Consider the following 15,897-nt stretch of genomic DNA (forward strand, 5'->3'; position numbering starts at 1 on the left):
CACTTAGAGCTCATGAATACAATAAGGTAAGTGCTGTGATAGAGCAGAGAGCATAGTCATGTGAAGGGAGGAGCGAGCAGGTGAGTCTGCCTAGGGAAGGAGTTAAGGAGAGTGACAGAGAGGGAGGGACATTTCAGAGGGTCTTGGAAAAGGAACAGGAATTCGCCAGGCCAGGCCAGGTTTCCCAGGTAGATGGCCTTTAAGAAAGTTGAGGTCAGCCACATTGGTTCTCAGCAGATCCAGAAATTTGATCTATGTCCCTTGCAGTGATCTGACCCAGGGGAACTGTATGAAAACAACTAAATTCTCCAGAGACTCGTGTATGATCCGGATACTAATTCATGTTAGTTAGTGTATTAGTTTCCTATGGCTGCTTCAACAAATTACCACACATTTACTGGCTTCAAACTACACATATCTATTATCTTACAGTTCTGGAGGTCAGAAGTCTGAAATCAGTTTCACTTGCCTAAAATCAAGGTGTGGGCAGGGCTGTGTTTCTTCTAGGTTCTAGAAGGGAATCAGCTTCCTTGACTTTTCCACCATCTAGAAACCTACCTCATTCTTTGGCCCCTTCATCTATCTTCAGAGCCAGCAGCACGGCTCTCTCTCCCTCCCTCTCTCCCTTTTTCTCTCTCCTGCTTCCCCCTTGTGGTTACATTTGGTTTATCTCATTAATACAGGATAATCTCCCGATCTCAACATTCTTTTTTAAAAAAAATATTTTTATTGATTTCAGAGAGGAAGATAGAAACATCAATGATGAGAATCATTGATTGGCTGCCTCCTGCACACCTCCCCACTGGGGATTGAGGCCGCCACCCGGGCATGTGCCCTTGACCAGAATTGAACCCGGGACCCTTCAGTCTGAAGGCTGACACTCTATCCACTGAGGCAAACCAGCTAGGGCTCAACATTCTTATTAATCACATCAGCAAAGTCCTTTTTCCATGTGAAGGAATATATCCACAGGTTCCAGGGATTAAGGTGTGAACATTTGGGACCATTATTCAACCTACCACACTTGACCAATTTTTTTCTCTCCCCTAAAGACTTTGTGTAAGGCCAGTCTATGATCAGAGGCTGTTTGGGGAACCTAAGGCCAGAACATCAGGGTTATTAGCCAACTGTGAGCCCGTTGGGCACCAATCCTGCATCCCACAGACAGGCAGTGGGGACTTCGGCACCCAGGCCTCCTTCTTGTAGAGGCGTGCACTTTTGTCAGGCAGACGACGTACCAACTGTCAGCTACTGCTCTTTACTTACTGATTTGGGCGGCTCCCAACTCCCTCCCCCTGGCACATCTACAAATCATCTTTTATGGTTGCTTGATGGGATCTGTCTCCCCTTTAACTGTGCCCATTAATGTGGTCTGACAGACCACGTTACACAACAGTCTCTAGAGACAGTATTCAACCCAGGACTTCTCTGCCCCTGCCCTTCCCTCCCCTCCCTATTGCTCTGAATTGTAACTACACACTCCAGGTTCCAAAATTCGCTCTGCCCTTCGTCTGTGGCTTTGACAAGATGTTAGGACTGCTTTTCCTCTGCCTTCTGTGCACAGATGATCTCATCCATTGTGTGTTGGTTTTTATGAGGAACCTCGTCTTCAAGTTTGGGGAATAACTTACCTTAGCCTCACATGTGCTGATCTTTAAAACAAAAACCCTCGGATTCACAGTTGTCTGTTTCCTACTCAGTATCTACCTCTCTGAAATTCATTCCAAGAATGTTCAGTGGCCGAAACCGGTTTGGCTCAGTGGATAGAGCGTTGGCCTGCAGACTGAAAGGTCCCGGGTTTGATTCCGGTCAAGGGCATGTACCTGGGTTGCGGGCACATCCCCGGTAGGAGATGTGCAGGAGGCAACTGATCGATGTTTCTCTCTCATCGATGTTTCTAACTCTCTATCTCTCTCCCTTCCTCTCTGTAAAAAATCAATAAAATATATTTTTTTAAAAAAAGAATGTTCGGTGGTGTGCCTGGCACGGGGAAGGGTGATATAATGGTGAGCAGACTCGCCCCTGCTCTCAGGGAGCCTAGAGAACAGTAGGAAAGACGGATCTTTATCAACTAATCACACTTATTAATGTGTAATTAAAAAGACGGTAATTGCTCTTAGGAAAAGAAAAATGGTTAATGAAAACTTAAAACAATGAGATCTGCCCTAGATTGGGGTCCTTAAGGGAAACTTCCTTAGGAAGTGCCATCTGAACTGTGACCATTGGGTGGGTGGTGGGAGAGATGGGAAGCTGGAGGTTAGTGTGGCTGCAGGCAAAGATGGATGCTCAGGGGACATTCTTCCTGGTAGGAGGAGGAGCTGTCTCTAAACCCAAACCACCAGACCTTAGAGTGAGAGGCTTACAATAAACTGGAGAATTTTGGGAATCCAACCGCAAGAATGCTGGTCCCTTTTCCCACTTGCCACTATCTTTTGAACTTTAGTATTGGCAGTCACTCAAACCAAATAACTCCAGGGTGCAAAAGCCGAAGGAGTCCAGAACCATCTCTGCCTCATTGTCTCAGAGTAGATGTCTTTACGGGCATGTCTCAGAATCCTTGCCCTTTTCAGTGAGCACAGACGTCTGGTATAATGAGAATCTGCATAAACATTTTCTTTTCTCAGCATGCTTTTCTATTTCAAGGCAGTCGGCTGCTTCATTGGAAGTGAGTTCCCAAGCTTTGAAACTTGAGTCTCTGGTCCTAAGTATCCTGGTGGCAACCACGTGGATGTTCTAAAGCCACTGGGTAAAGCGAGTGGGCCCTTTGGAACATCTTGTGAGATTCTGCTACCCAAGGGCCAGGGATCTGGCCTCCCTGCTCAGCAGGGGGCAGTGGGGAAAGGCATGTACAGAACCCTGGGATGAGCACTGAAGGCTCTCAAACCGGGAGCATGGCCCGTGAGCTCTGAACTGGGCCGTTATTTTTTTGTTCAATTACAGATTATAAAAAGGGGAAGGAATGAGGAAAGCAAATTAATGCTTAATTTTAACTATTGCATCAAATGCACATTTAAGGCTCCAGCATCTCATAGTTGAGATCTATGCACACCTGAGCCCTGACCCCTACCACACCCTCTACTTCATCATTAACTTCTGTGATTCTCAATCTACATCATGGGGGCAGGGGTGTTAAAAAGCAAACAAACTAATCCCTTCGGTAAAGATTTTCCCTCATTTCCACATAAGATGTGAGTCACCCCAACTCACCCCATTTGTATCTTACCTGATGGCCAGTAAGGCAAGCTGTGGTCACTTCACTTCTGTTCTGTCATCTGTTCTATTGGTTCAGATGACAACAGCAACAAGGCACTCGCCCGTGTTTCCTGGTTGAGCCCAGTCCCCACACCCTGTATTAGCACCAGAACCTTACGCTATTTCAAAACATGGACACTCACCCCTCTGGCTCCCTCCTTTCTGGCTTTCCCTAATTCTGGCTTCTAGGAACCAGCTCTTGACTCTGACCTGCTTGGTCAATGCCTACACCTCCCACTGGGGGTTTGGGGCAGCTACTTAGATCCTCATAAGCAATTTGTAAAGTAGGAACTAATGTGATCCCCATTCTATTGATGGGGAGATTAATGCCCAGAAAGGGTAGGTGATTCACATAAGACCACCGAACTCTGGGCTTTTCTGCTTTTGAGTCTGCAATCTGAAGAATTCTTTATTCTAATATTGGCTGTAAAACATAAAACATCATTATCCACTTCCTTGGATGGTGAGGATTAAAAAGACATAGATACAAAATTAATGAGAATAGCATAAATAAGACTCAGGTCATTGGGAGCCAAATGAATAAATGGTGGGTATTAAATATTAGCCCAAGAGCTTTGTATTGGCCAGCTCTGGTTGCTAACAAAATGTCATAGGTTGAGTGGCTTAATAGAAATGTTACATTCTCACAGTTCTGGAGGTTTGAAGTCTGACAGCAGGTACCAATAAGGTCAGGTTCTGGTAATGACCCTCATCTTGGCTAGATCACATGGCAGTCTCCCCTGTCTCTTCTTATGAGACCACTAATCCCATGGTATCAGGGCCCCACCCTTATGACCTCAGTAAACCTTACAGGACTTACCACCAAATATAGTCACATGGGGGTTAGAGCTTCAACATACGCATATATTTTCATTAAAAATGTTAGCCATGCTAAGGTAGAATGGGTTTATTATTGTCACTGTAAATAGGTTTCTCAGTTTTAATTTCTCATACATAAATGTTGATAAATATGTGAAAATTAATAAACAAAAACCTCACATAAAGTGAAGTAGGGAGGCCAGAAAGGAAGCTGTCATGCCTATGTCTATCATGAAGCACAAAAGAGTGAGCTCTTTGTTTGTAATAGTCCTTCCAACCTCCTCTCCCTCTTTAAACACTTCCTCTCCTTGTTCCAGTGGACTGGTATGTGGCTTACCATGGTTTCATGTATCAGATTGCAATTTCTCATTTTCCCCCAAATAAACCTATTTATGCTGGAGAAATTACTATCTGGCTGACTTTTTGTTTATGACCAACATATGTATCCCACACAAACAAAAGCTCTCTGGGATTCCCAGTAATTTTTAAAAGTGTAAATGGATCCTGAAACCAAAAGAAGATCATCCTTGGATAGACCTTCAGCCCTGTGTGACATGAGAGGGACACACTGCCCACCATTTTGGATTTTTTTTTTTAAACAGAGTCCTTCTGTATTTGGCATGCCTATACCTCATGGGCTGGGTGATAGTTCTGTATACCCACCAGTTTTCTGGTTGAATTACTGGGAAAGTTTTCTTTACACAATGTTTTGTGATGGCCGTTGGCCTCTATTTGTTTACATATTAAATACATCTCTGTTCTTTTTTCCTCTAGCTGTGATAATTCTAATGATATTTGGCTCCAATACTATCTAAATACAGTGCGGTCAATGTAGTCACTGAAATCATGCTATGGTATTCAGTGGCTATCCAGATGACCCAGAATCTGCAGACACAATCTTATGTTAAGTAGGCATCACATGGAAAGAAAACTGTGGAAGTCCTTATGGAGCGCTCTCAGAACCCCCAAAGTGAGTCTGCAGGCCCCAGGTGGGGAAGCCTGAGCTAGCTGGCTCAACACAACGACCCAAACCACGTGCCGAATGAACCCCAGAGATAATGCAGTGCTGCTGTCTTACCACCAATTACATGAAGGAATTTACTTCATAGTTCCTTAAGAGCTAGTCCTAAATATCATCGTAAGAGTTATTATTCTTATTTCTATGTCCCGGGTCTCCGTGTGAAATGGTTTCCTCTCAGCTTCCTTGATTAACACTGGACCAAAGATCTAAGCCCAGGCCCTTCCCAAGTTCTTCCTCCCAAACTCTCCATCCCACACTTCACAAACCTTGTCTCCCTCTAGTGGATGCCTCCTTGTTCTGGGGACAGAGGTCCTGAGTCCTCTTCCTTCAACTGTCCCACACTCTGGCTTCATTCACCACTAAGAGGTCGTGTGCTTCTCCCAGATTCACTAAACATTCACGTCTCACAAAACAGTCCTTTCTTCCCTTAAAAAGTCCATCAGTATTTTCTCCATAATCCCTGCGCCTCGGAATTGATATGGGGACACTCACTGGGAGGGTGGTCATGTCCTCTTATGCAAGACAAGTGCCAAATATTTAGTTCTAGCCCTTCCACTTACGAGCTGTGTGAGCTGGTGTATCACTCAGCTTCCCGGGCCTCAATGTCCCGCCTGTAAAATGGTCATAATCCCACGCGCGCTGCCTGCCATGTGGAGTTGTCATGAAGCTCACATTTGATTAAAGGGGTGGAAGTGATTTGAAAATGTTAGTTAAAGGCAAGTTGGTGGTAAGACAGACATTGATATATTTCATTGTCACTTTATCACTCTTCCCACTGAGGCTAGACAATAGTGTCACCTCAGCACGGAGCAACACAGTGCAGATTTAGGAACACGAGATTTTTAATTTGTTTCTTCAAATTAAAATGTATCATATTTGAACATTGTGGTGCTTAGTGAAATTGTTTTGCAACCTATTACTGTTGGATCTGGGAGATTATTAGCCTCTCCAAATAGACCATGACTGCCTCCCTCTTCCCAAAAGAGGTGCTCTGTAGAGTAGCTAGATTCAGCTGAGAGAGAGATTATCTGCACCCTGAAAGGCCGGTTTTCTTTTTATAATGTAACTATATTAAAGGCAATTTGGAAATAAAAACAAAATAAAAATAATCCAGAAGCCTACTATCTGCATACAACTCTTTGTGTATTTGCCCATTACAGCTCAGTTGTCATCCATACGCACACGTAGCTTAACACGGTTATGTGGTAATGTACATACCAAAGGCTGGGAGAGCCAGTTGGTACCCAACCTCCATTTTAGAGGATGAAGACAGCCAGACCTGCTCCTCAAGTCCACGTCCTACCCAGGCCTATAGTGTGTTGTAGAGCGGATGGTCCTGAAACAGTTAACCTGTACTTGCCAGAATTCACCAACAGAGAGCTTCAGTGTTGCTGAACTACACCAGCAATATAAGCTGCGAATATTCCAGTCAGGAATATTAGGTTGGCAACATGAAAGTGGATTATCATCCAACTACTGGCATCTAGGCCCATTCAGGAATTTTCAGGCAAACAATCTGGTGTGATGTTTATAGCTGCCGAGTGGGAGCCAGGCCTCTTAGCTTTGCTGTTTACATCAGTTCCCAAGGGAACTTGAGTGGAAAAAGCCCACTCCAGTTTTCTCAGTTTTCAGTTGCCCATTTGCTGGATGCTTTGCCTGAAAAAATTAATGTGAAATTTGTGAACTAGAATCTTGGAAATAACTCTGACAGCCTCAGATGGAAGAGGAAATTTTCGTTTGAAAGCTTTTCCTATTAAAAAAATTATATATACCCTTTTCACTATTTCATATTCTGGTGCAAACACTCTTTTTTAAATATATATATTGATTTCAGAGAGGAAGGGAGAGGGAGAGAGAGATAGAAACATCAGTTATGAGAGAAAATCATTGATCGGCTGCCTCCTGCTCAACCGCCCTTCCTCCCCTGGGGGGATCAAGCCTGCAACCTAGGCATGTGCCCTTGACTGGAATCAAACCTAGGACCCTTCAGTCCTCAGGCCAAACCAGCTAAGGCTGGTGCAAACACTCTTAATAAAATGCACAGAAAGTGATTTGAGACTTAACTTTGAAAAATTCAAAATCAATAGTAAAATATAAAGGGAAATGCTTTACTAGGAAAAAATGTTTTTAATTGTTAAAAATGTTAATGTAAACAGAAGTGATTTTAAGCATTTAGGGATGTTTGTTCTCCCCATCCTAACTTGCCTTTTACATATTTAACTTTTTTTCTGGTAGGAAAGTAGATTGTAGAGAAAGAAATATAATCTTATTTCATCATGAAAACAACTGTATGAAGTAGATATTACTGTTGTCTTCATTGTACAGATGAAGACAGACTCAAGAAAGCAAAGGGCCTTGCCCCCAAATTGCCTGGCATTGGGAAGAAACCCTGGGATGGAGAATGTGTGAACAGCAGGTGGCAGCAGTGTCCTTGGAGTTTGTGGTTGTCCCCTACAGTCCCTGGAAAGCAAGGTCAATATGTACCTGGGAGAGGGGTGGATCTAACACCTGACCTCTGATCTCTGCCCTGTCTCCCACCCGTCATCCACTCCCTACTGAGCCAGGGGACTGCCTGTCTTCCTGCAGGGTGTCTCCCTGAGGAATGCATAGGGGAGAAGATTGGGAAGATGACCCAGAAGTCATTCACAATGGAAAGACTCCCATCTAGATAAATAATGTCATGTACAATTGTGTGACCCTGGCATGTTACCTTCTGTGTTCCTCAACAGCTTTTCTGTAAAATGGTGACAATAATGACCACCTGCCTCAAAGGGTCATTGACATGATTGAAGAAACATGATACACACAAAACCTTAGGGCAGCAAGGTGAATACAACCCAGGCTATGTGTGGTATCAGTCTTTGTAGAGGCTTTATCCTTTGCAGTGGGCTTTCATACCTATCATCTCATTCCATCTTCACTCCATATTTTGAGATGCAGATATCATACCCCTTTAACAGAAAAGGACTCTTAGGTTGAGCCAGAGGAAGAAAAATATAGCATGAGCTTTGAAGTCAAGCAGACTAGAAGTCAGACTTCTTTGTGTGTGGGACACGTGCAAGTTACTTAATACTTCCAAGCTGCAGTTTCTTGGTAAAATGGTGATATTATCTAACCTGTGCATTTATGATGAGTATTAAATAAAATAACATACATGAGGCCATCTGGTGTAGTTCCTTTTCTATAGTGAACACTTAAAATTCCTAAAATGATGTCTTAAAATAAGACATATAAAAAAGTTATAAGAAAGACAAGTAAAGTTACAATCCCACCGCCCAGAAATTATTGTTGGGATGTTGTTGTTTTTTCCCCCCCGTGTTTGAGGGGAATATGGCTAAGATCACATCAGACATGTACAGTAACTTGACCCAGGTGCTGCGTCTAAAGAATGTGGCAGAGCTGGGCTTACGCACCGGGGAGACTGGCTCCAGGTCCCGGCTCTTGTGTGTGGCCACTGCTTATATTGCCTCTATAAAGTTCAGCCTTAAAGCCCTTTTGAGAAACTGGTGAAAAAACCTTCAAATGTTTCAAGTTTGAAAATACACACTTACATTCAAAAGTGTGTAAAGAAACCAGATGTAGCCAAAACAATCTGATCATATAGTTAGAGGCTGGAATTTTGCCTGGAAAAGTAGTACTTTGTGGGGAAAATTTTTGAGTTGTTACATATTTCTGTTTGGCCAACGTTTTAATTGTTAAAACATTAGTGTTCAAAGCTGTTATAATTACAACTAGAGGCCTGGTGCACAAAAATTTGTGTACTCGGGGGAGGGGGGGTCCCTCAGCCTGGCCTGTGCCCTCTCGCAGTCTGGGACCCCTCGGGGGATGACCACTTGCTGGCTTAGGCCTGCTCCCCAGGGGATTGGGCCTAAGATGGCAATCAGACATCCCTCTGGCAGCCCGGCAGCCCTCGGGGGATGTCCACTAGCCAGTGGGGAGCAGACCTAAGCTGCAGTCGGACATCCTTAGCGCTGCTGAGGAGGCGGGAGAGGTTCCCACCACCACCGCTGTGCTGGCAGCCATCAGCCTGGCTTGTGGCTGAGCAGAGCTCCCCCATGTGGGAGCACACTGACCACCAGAGGGCAGCTCCTGCATTGAGCGTCTGCCCACTGGTGGTCAGTGTGTGTCATAGTGACCAGTCGTTCCTGGTCTTTCTGCTGTTAGGGTCAGTTTGCATATTACCCTTTTACTCTATAGTATAGAGGTCTGGTGCATGGGTGGAGGCAGGCTGGTTTGCCTTGAAGGGTGTCCCAGATCAGGGTGGGGGTCCCGCTTGGGTGCCTGGCCAGCCTGGGTGAGGGGCTGATGGCTGTTTTCAGGCTGGCCACACCCCCTTTAGGGTGGGGGTCCCCACTGGGGTTCCTGGCCAGTCTGGGTGAGGGGCTGAGGGCCATTTTCAGGCTGGCCGGCGACTGAAGCTCCCAGCCTCTCCTTTTTTTCTCTTTTTTTTTTATTCTGGGATTTATTTACTTTCTATAATTGAAACATTGTTGCCGTCACTGGCACTCCAAGCTCTGAGGCCGCGGCCAGCTGAAAGCAGGTATCTGGGGTTTGTTTAGCTTCTATAATTGAAACATTGTTGCTTCCGGAGCTCAGAGCCGGGCCGTGGCAGTCGGGGAACCTTGGCTTCCTCCATCACTGGAGCAAGCAAGCCTCCTGCTCGCTTCAGCTGTGTGGCTGCTGGCCGCCATCTTTGTTGGCAGTTAATTTGCATATTGTCCTGATTAGCCAATGGGAAGCGTAGCGGAGGTACGGTTAATTACCCTTTTTGTCTTTTATTAGATAGGATGGTAAATTTGGTAAAAGCAGTAAACTAGCCTGGCCAGCTTGGCTCAGTAGTTGAGGGTTGATCTATGAACCAGGGGGTCATGATTCAATTCCTGGTCAGGGCACATGCCTGGGTTGGGGGCTCGATCTCCAATAGGGGGTGTGCAGGAGGCAGCCAATCAATAATTCTCTCTCATCATTGATGTTTCTATCTCTCTCCCTCTCCCTTCCTTTCTGAAATCAATAAAAATATTTTTTTAAAAGAAAAAGCAATAAACTAGTCATTTGACAAATTGATAAATTGAGTGAACTGATTACTCAGCACATTGGGTTTGGGGTGCACTGATTTTTGGCAAATTGCCTGCCTCTATTGGACGTGGAATAGTCCTCAATATATCTACTTGAGTGAATGAACACATAAATGAATGAATGAATGAATGAATGCATTACATCTTTCGAGAAACGAAATGATATTTCCTTCTGAAGATCAATGACTTTACCTGATGTCAGCATTCTAAGAGCTTCGACAGAAATTCTGGTTCTCGCTAGGATCACTCATACTCATTGTGTACGTACCCTTACTCCAAATCCATGCTCACAGCCTGGCTGGCTTCTAAGGGAGAGTTGGTGCTTTCCTGTTGGCTCAGGGTCAAAGCCCACATACTACAGGCTTGCAGTCTCCCTTGGCTCACGCATCTACGAGCTGCAGAGCGCTGGTCAGTCAGTCCGCCCTCGAACTGTTTCAACTATACATTTGGCATAATTCTGATGCCTACCTTTCCCAGCATCACTGTCAAGATCAATAAAATATGTAGCTATGCCCTAACCGGTTTGGCTCAGTGGGTAGAGTGTTGGCCTGTGGACTGAAGGGTCCCGGGTTCGGTTCGGGTCAAGGGCATGTACCTTGGTTGCGGGCACATCCCCAGTAGGGGGTGTGCAGGAGGCAGCTGATCGATGTTTCTCTCTCATCAATGTTTCTAACTCTCTATCCCTCTCCCTTCCTCTCTGTAAAAAAATCAATAAAATATATTTTTAAAAAATGTAGCTACTCTCTGGGAGTAGGGAAGTGCTATCAGTGATGGCGAACCTTTTGAGCTCGGCTTGTCAACATTTTGAAAAAGCTTAACTTAACTCTGGTGCCGTGTCACATATAGAAATTTTTTGATATGTGCAACCATAGTAAAACAAAGACTTATATTTTTGATATTTATTTTATATATTTAAATGCCATTTAACAGAGAAAAATCAACCAAAAAAATGAGTTCGCGTGTCACCTCTGACACGCGTGTCATAGGTTCGCCATCACTGTGCTAGATGAATGTAAGCTCATTATTGTTAAAACTATCAGACTTCAGGGTTCAAAGTGACCATGTGTGGGTGTGGTGGAGGGAGTAGAGGGAGGGGGTGGGATCTCCTTGGGGGCAGGATGGCCAGCAGGGTCACTCCTCCCCTTTGCTCTTTAGCCTCTGCCTTTCCGGTCACTGACACCTATGATACAGAGACACACAGACCTAGTAGATTGCCTTCCCCGGGTCTGTCAACGGAGAGCAGGCAAACACCAGTGGCCTTGCCATACTTCCTCTCTGGTCACTTCAGGGCTGAGGTCTCGAGGTGAGGGTGAGATGAGGAATCTGGATTCTTCCACAGCCGCTCCTGGGCCTACATGGCCAGGCTGTGAACTCCTCCTCAGCCTGGCTTCTTCTTTCTCCACCACTCACAGCTCTGAACCCAGCCAGAGAGGGTTCTGAGGGGGAGGGTCTGCCAGCTGCTTTTGCTGCCTGCCTCACAGAAAGAAACCTGAATTCAAAGAGACCTGGCTGGGAGGGCTGGGGAGAGTGGAGCACACCGGTGAGTGTGACAGTAGAGGGCGAGCAAAGGTATAAACCTGGAGACAGGACCAGAGGCAAAACATGAGGGAGAGAGAGATGACTGGGAGCACCATGTTTCTTCTCCTCCCTTTTCTCAAGTGTAAGAGTGAAATCAGCAAGGAAAAAAAGAAGATGTCCTTCAAAGAGGAAATAGCAGCGAGCGTCAGCTCTTAGTGCCTGAGTGGGTGACAGCACATTTCAGCTGCCACCAGACCTACCACTGCTAAGCGAGGCTGAGGCTGCCGGCCTGGCCAGAGCCACCCCCACCCCGGCGCCTCCTTGCCTCACACCCAGGCCCCCTGACCTGTGTGGGCCAGCACCGCCAGCCACGCAGTGATCCATCACCCACTCATTCTGTTCACCTTCTCTTTCATGAGCGGAGACGTGACATAACAGTTACTACACTCGTAGGGTGCTTCCTCCCCTCAGAGAGCTTCACACCCCATGTCTAAAAGCTCAAACATCTGCACAGCCCTTCCGGGTTGAAAGCCCTTGTGTGCAGGTGACTATGAATTGGAAGGTTCTGAGTTCACCTGACTCAGTTATTTTTCGATATCAGCTGAGTCCTCCCTGTCTTACCCCTCAGAGATTGGGTTCACATTGGCCGCTCCCCCAGTTCCAGGGCCTGTGAACAGGGCTGTTTTCAGATCATTTCTCACCCCAGAGCCTTTTCATTATGGTCCACATTCCACATTATATAAAATACTAGAATAAACCCATATTTCACATTACACATCACATTTTTGCTGTTACAGTTAATTGTCAAATATAACATTTTGCTTTTGAAATTATTTAGCTACCAGTCATTCATTTACTACACAATTGGCTAGGATTGCTGGGCTGTCATCATGAATTCATAGGAAATTTTATAGAGTGAGAAAATCAAACTGTCGTATTATTTTCAAATATAAAAATTTCATAACACCATTTTAAAATGAAGTTGACATAATTATGTATTTTATGGACATTTAACTGAAATGTATTACTTTTCTCTTTGTGTTTTAGATCCGTTACATTTTTTTCTCATCACATGTGTTTTCACAGGCCTCGGAAAGAGCTCCTGCGCCAGCGGCCCCGTGCCGTGGGGCTGCCGACCAGATGGCCCTGCCTGCGGCTGTTGAAAGCCCTTCCCGAGGTTTGGGCCCGGTCTCACCTCACTTCCAGTGTCTTGCAGATTCCTTGCTCCTGCATATGTGCTCATGTTTTGGCTTCAGCTGGTACCAAAACAGTTACAAGCTCAGCTCTTTCATTGTCTCCTACAAAATATCCAACCACACTGGGCAAGCTGGTAACTGGACACCTGCTGAGGGCCGTGGAGAGAGGTCACTCATGCATCTCAGAGCCTTTCGCCATCTGGTTGCCTCCACCCTTTTCCACCCAGCACCCACCTTCACTCCCTCCATGTCCTCCAAACTACCTATGCCAGCACGTGGCCACCCTGCTCTCCAGGGAATCTATGCACCGTGTCCCCTTCCCTGTTCTGGCTCCTTCTCTCTCAAACAGCAGACATGCCAGGAATGCCCACACTCCCCACACCCCTGGGATGGTTTCCTTCTACTTACACAGCATTATCTGATGCGCTATTCCCTGAGAGCACCGGGCAGGAGCCCCTGCAGGACACATCCCAGGATGGGGACCTCCCCACCCTCCAGGTCAAGGCTTTGGCTGGCCTTTGGCTTGTTTTCTCTGTTAGAATGTAATAAGATCAATCTCAATTCTAGTTCATTGAAACTTCACTTCCGCTCCTTGACCTGCCTCTGGCTTCTTTGACCTTCAACATACCCCTGAGGGACAGAGTTGCATCTCCCTAGACAACTGAGACTCAGGCCTCTGGACTGCCCGCCCTGGCCTTTCTCAGGGTCTCCCCCTCCCTTCTCCCCTGCAACTGTCTTTCTGACTTGGCTTTCTTCAGGGAAGAAATGCACTGCTCTGTGAATTTCCTTTAGCAAATACAGGCAAACGGGGCCTTGGCGGGTGGGACGGAGCAGAGGGTGCAGGGAGGGCATCAGGGCCAACTCCTCCATCAGGCACAGGAGGCACGATGCCCGGAGCCCAGATGCTGTCGGACACCCATAAAAATGGTTTAATTTCTTTCAAAATCAGAAGAAAAAATACCTTATAGATAGAGGACAGTGTTTTAACATAGAATAGTAACATACTGGTCTTCATACAACTGCAGACTTAAAATATAATTTTAATTTTTTTGTGGAGGAAGAGGGCCCACAAAGGCAAGAGTAATCAGAGTCCACATCAGTCATAATGCAGTCCGGGGGGGCAGGGGTCTCCAGACTGAACTTGGCATGAGAGAGCCCATTCAATGGGACAGGGTGCTACCGGGGGATAGAGAGCTGGCACCGCATGGACTATAAGCAATCACCTCTCCCACCAGGTGAACCAGGTGAACTAACGAAAAGGCTGATTCTGTCATCAGGGTCGGCATGGTTTGGGTCCAACTGCCCAATCCTCTTAGGGCAGTGGTCGGCACACTGCGGCTCGCGAGCCACATGGGGCTCTTTGGCCCCTTGAGTGTGGCTCTTCCACAAAATACTGACTTCTGCACATGGGCCACGAAGTTTCAATCTCACTGTATGTGCGTGCCCGCACGTGGTATTTTGTGGAAGAGCCACACTCAAGGGGCCAAAGAGCCGCATGTGGCTCGCGAGCCGAGGTTTGTCAACCACTGTCTTAGGGTATTTTCCATAAGGGCAGTTTGTTTCCTGCCTTGGACTTTCTCCTCAGTTACAGCTCAACTCCCGGCTCCCTGCAGGACAGACAGATGGGCAGTCCATCAGAAGGTTTTGGAGCCTTGCCGGGCTCACCCTCAAACTGACACCCCATGGTGCCCATCCTCTCGTATGTTAGCATCCTCTGCAGGGAAGCAGCATAAACTGGTAAAAAGAACTTGAGTTTGCACACAGCCAGCCATGTGTTCCAACCTCAGCTCTACTACTTCCTGGCTCTGTGTCCTTTCAAGAGCCTCAATTTTGTTATCTATGAAAATGGGGATATTTTACCTATTCATGTAGTTGTGACTATTGAATGAGGTAACTTATGCAAAGCCCATAGAATCAGTGGGAGCTCAGGTCTGAAAGCAGGGTCTGGGGCACATACTCTTATAAAGAAATATCAATAGCTTGTATCAAAAATGGGGTTGTGGGGTTGTGTAGTCCTTGGTACTTCCTCTGTCTGGCACGGAGTAGTTCTCTCTTCTTTTTAATAACTCGTCCCACCTACCAAAAATCTGCCTTCATGGTTCTACCTGCCACCCGGCCTCCCCCAGCCCTGGGAAGACAGTGTGGTGAGATGGAAAATGCTAGGATGCTAGGTCAGGGACCCTGGATTCTAATGTGAAGCTTGTTGCCCCTTAGCTGTAGGATTTGGGCAACTTGTTTCAACAATCTGGTCTTCAGTTCCATATCCGTAAAAGTAGGTCTTCCTTTGTGAAATAACATTGATCTCAATCTCTGTCTGTCTATCCATGGTTTCTGATACAGAGCTCTTAAAACCCTTGTAAATAGGAGTGGTAGGGGAATCTTTTGTTCTAAAATTCAGTCTTTGACCCCAGTTCCTGACATAGCTCTAAGGCCTTTTTAATTTCCTGAGTGATAGGCGTGCCTTTTGATCTAATGAGGTGACTCTTGAATCCTGGATGGGGCCTAGTCCTCAGAAAGACCAAGCCTTGATCAGAAGCTTGGCACTTTCAGGCCCCGCTCCCATTCTCTGGAGAAGGCAGGGGCTGAACATGAAGTGAATAATCAACCATGTCCACAGGAAGCCTCCATAAGAATCCCAATAGTATGGGGCTTGGGGAGCCACATCTCCATGCTGGGAGGGTGGCACACGCCAACGCCATGGCAAGAAGCTCCTGCTTCAGCATATACTTTGTAATCATTGGTAAACATGGTTTCCTGAGTTCTGTGAGCCATTTGAGCAAATTATTGAACCCAAGGAGGGAGTCATGGGAACCCTGATTTATAGTTGGTCAGTCGGAAGTGCAGGTGCCTGAAGTGGGGGTGGTCTTGTGGGACTGAGCCCTTAACCTGTGGGGCCAGATGCTAACTCCAGGTAAGTAGTGTCAAAACTGGATTGAATTGTAGGACACCCAGCTGGCGTCAGAGAATTTCTTGATGTGTGGACAACCCGCACATCTGATGTCAGAAGTGTTTTGAG

The sequence above is a fragment of the Myotis lucifugus genome, unplaced genomic scaffold (genome assembly GCF_000147115.1).
Source record: "Myotis lucifugus unplaced genomic scaffold, Myoluc2.0 scaffold_115, whole genome shotgun sequence".
NCBI classification, from domain to species: Eukaryota; Metazoa; Chordata; class Mammalia; order Chiroptera; family Vespertilionidae; genus Myotis; species Myotis lucifugus.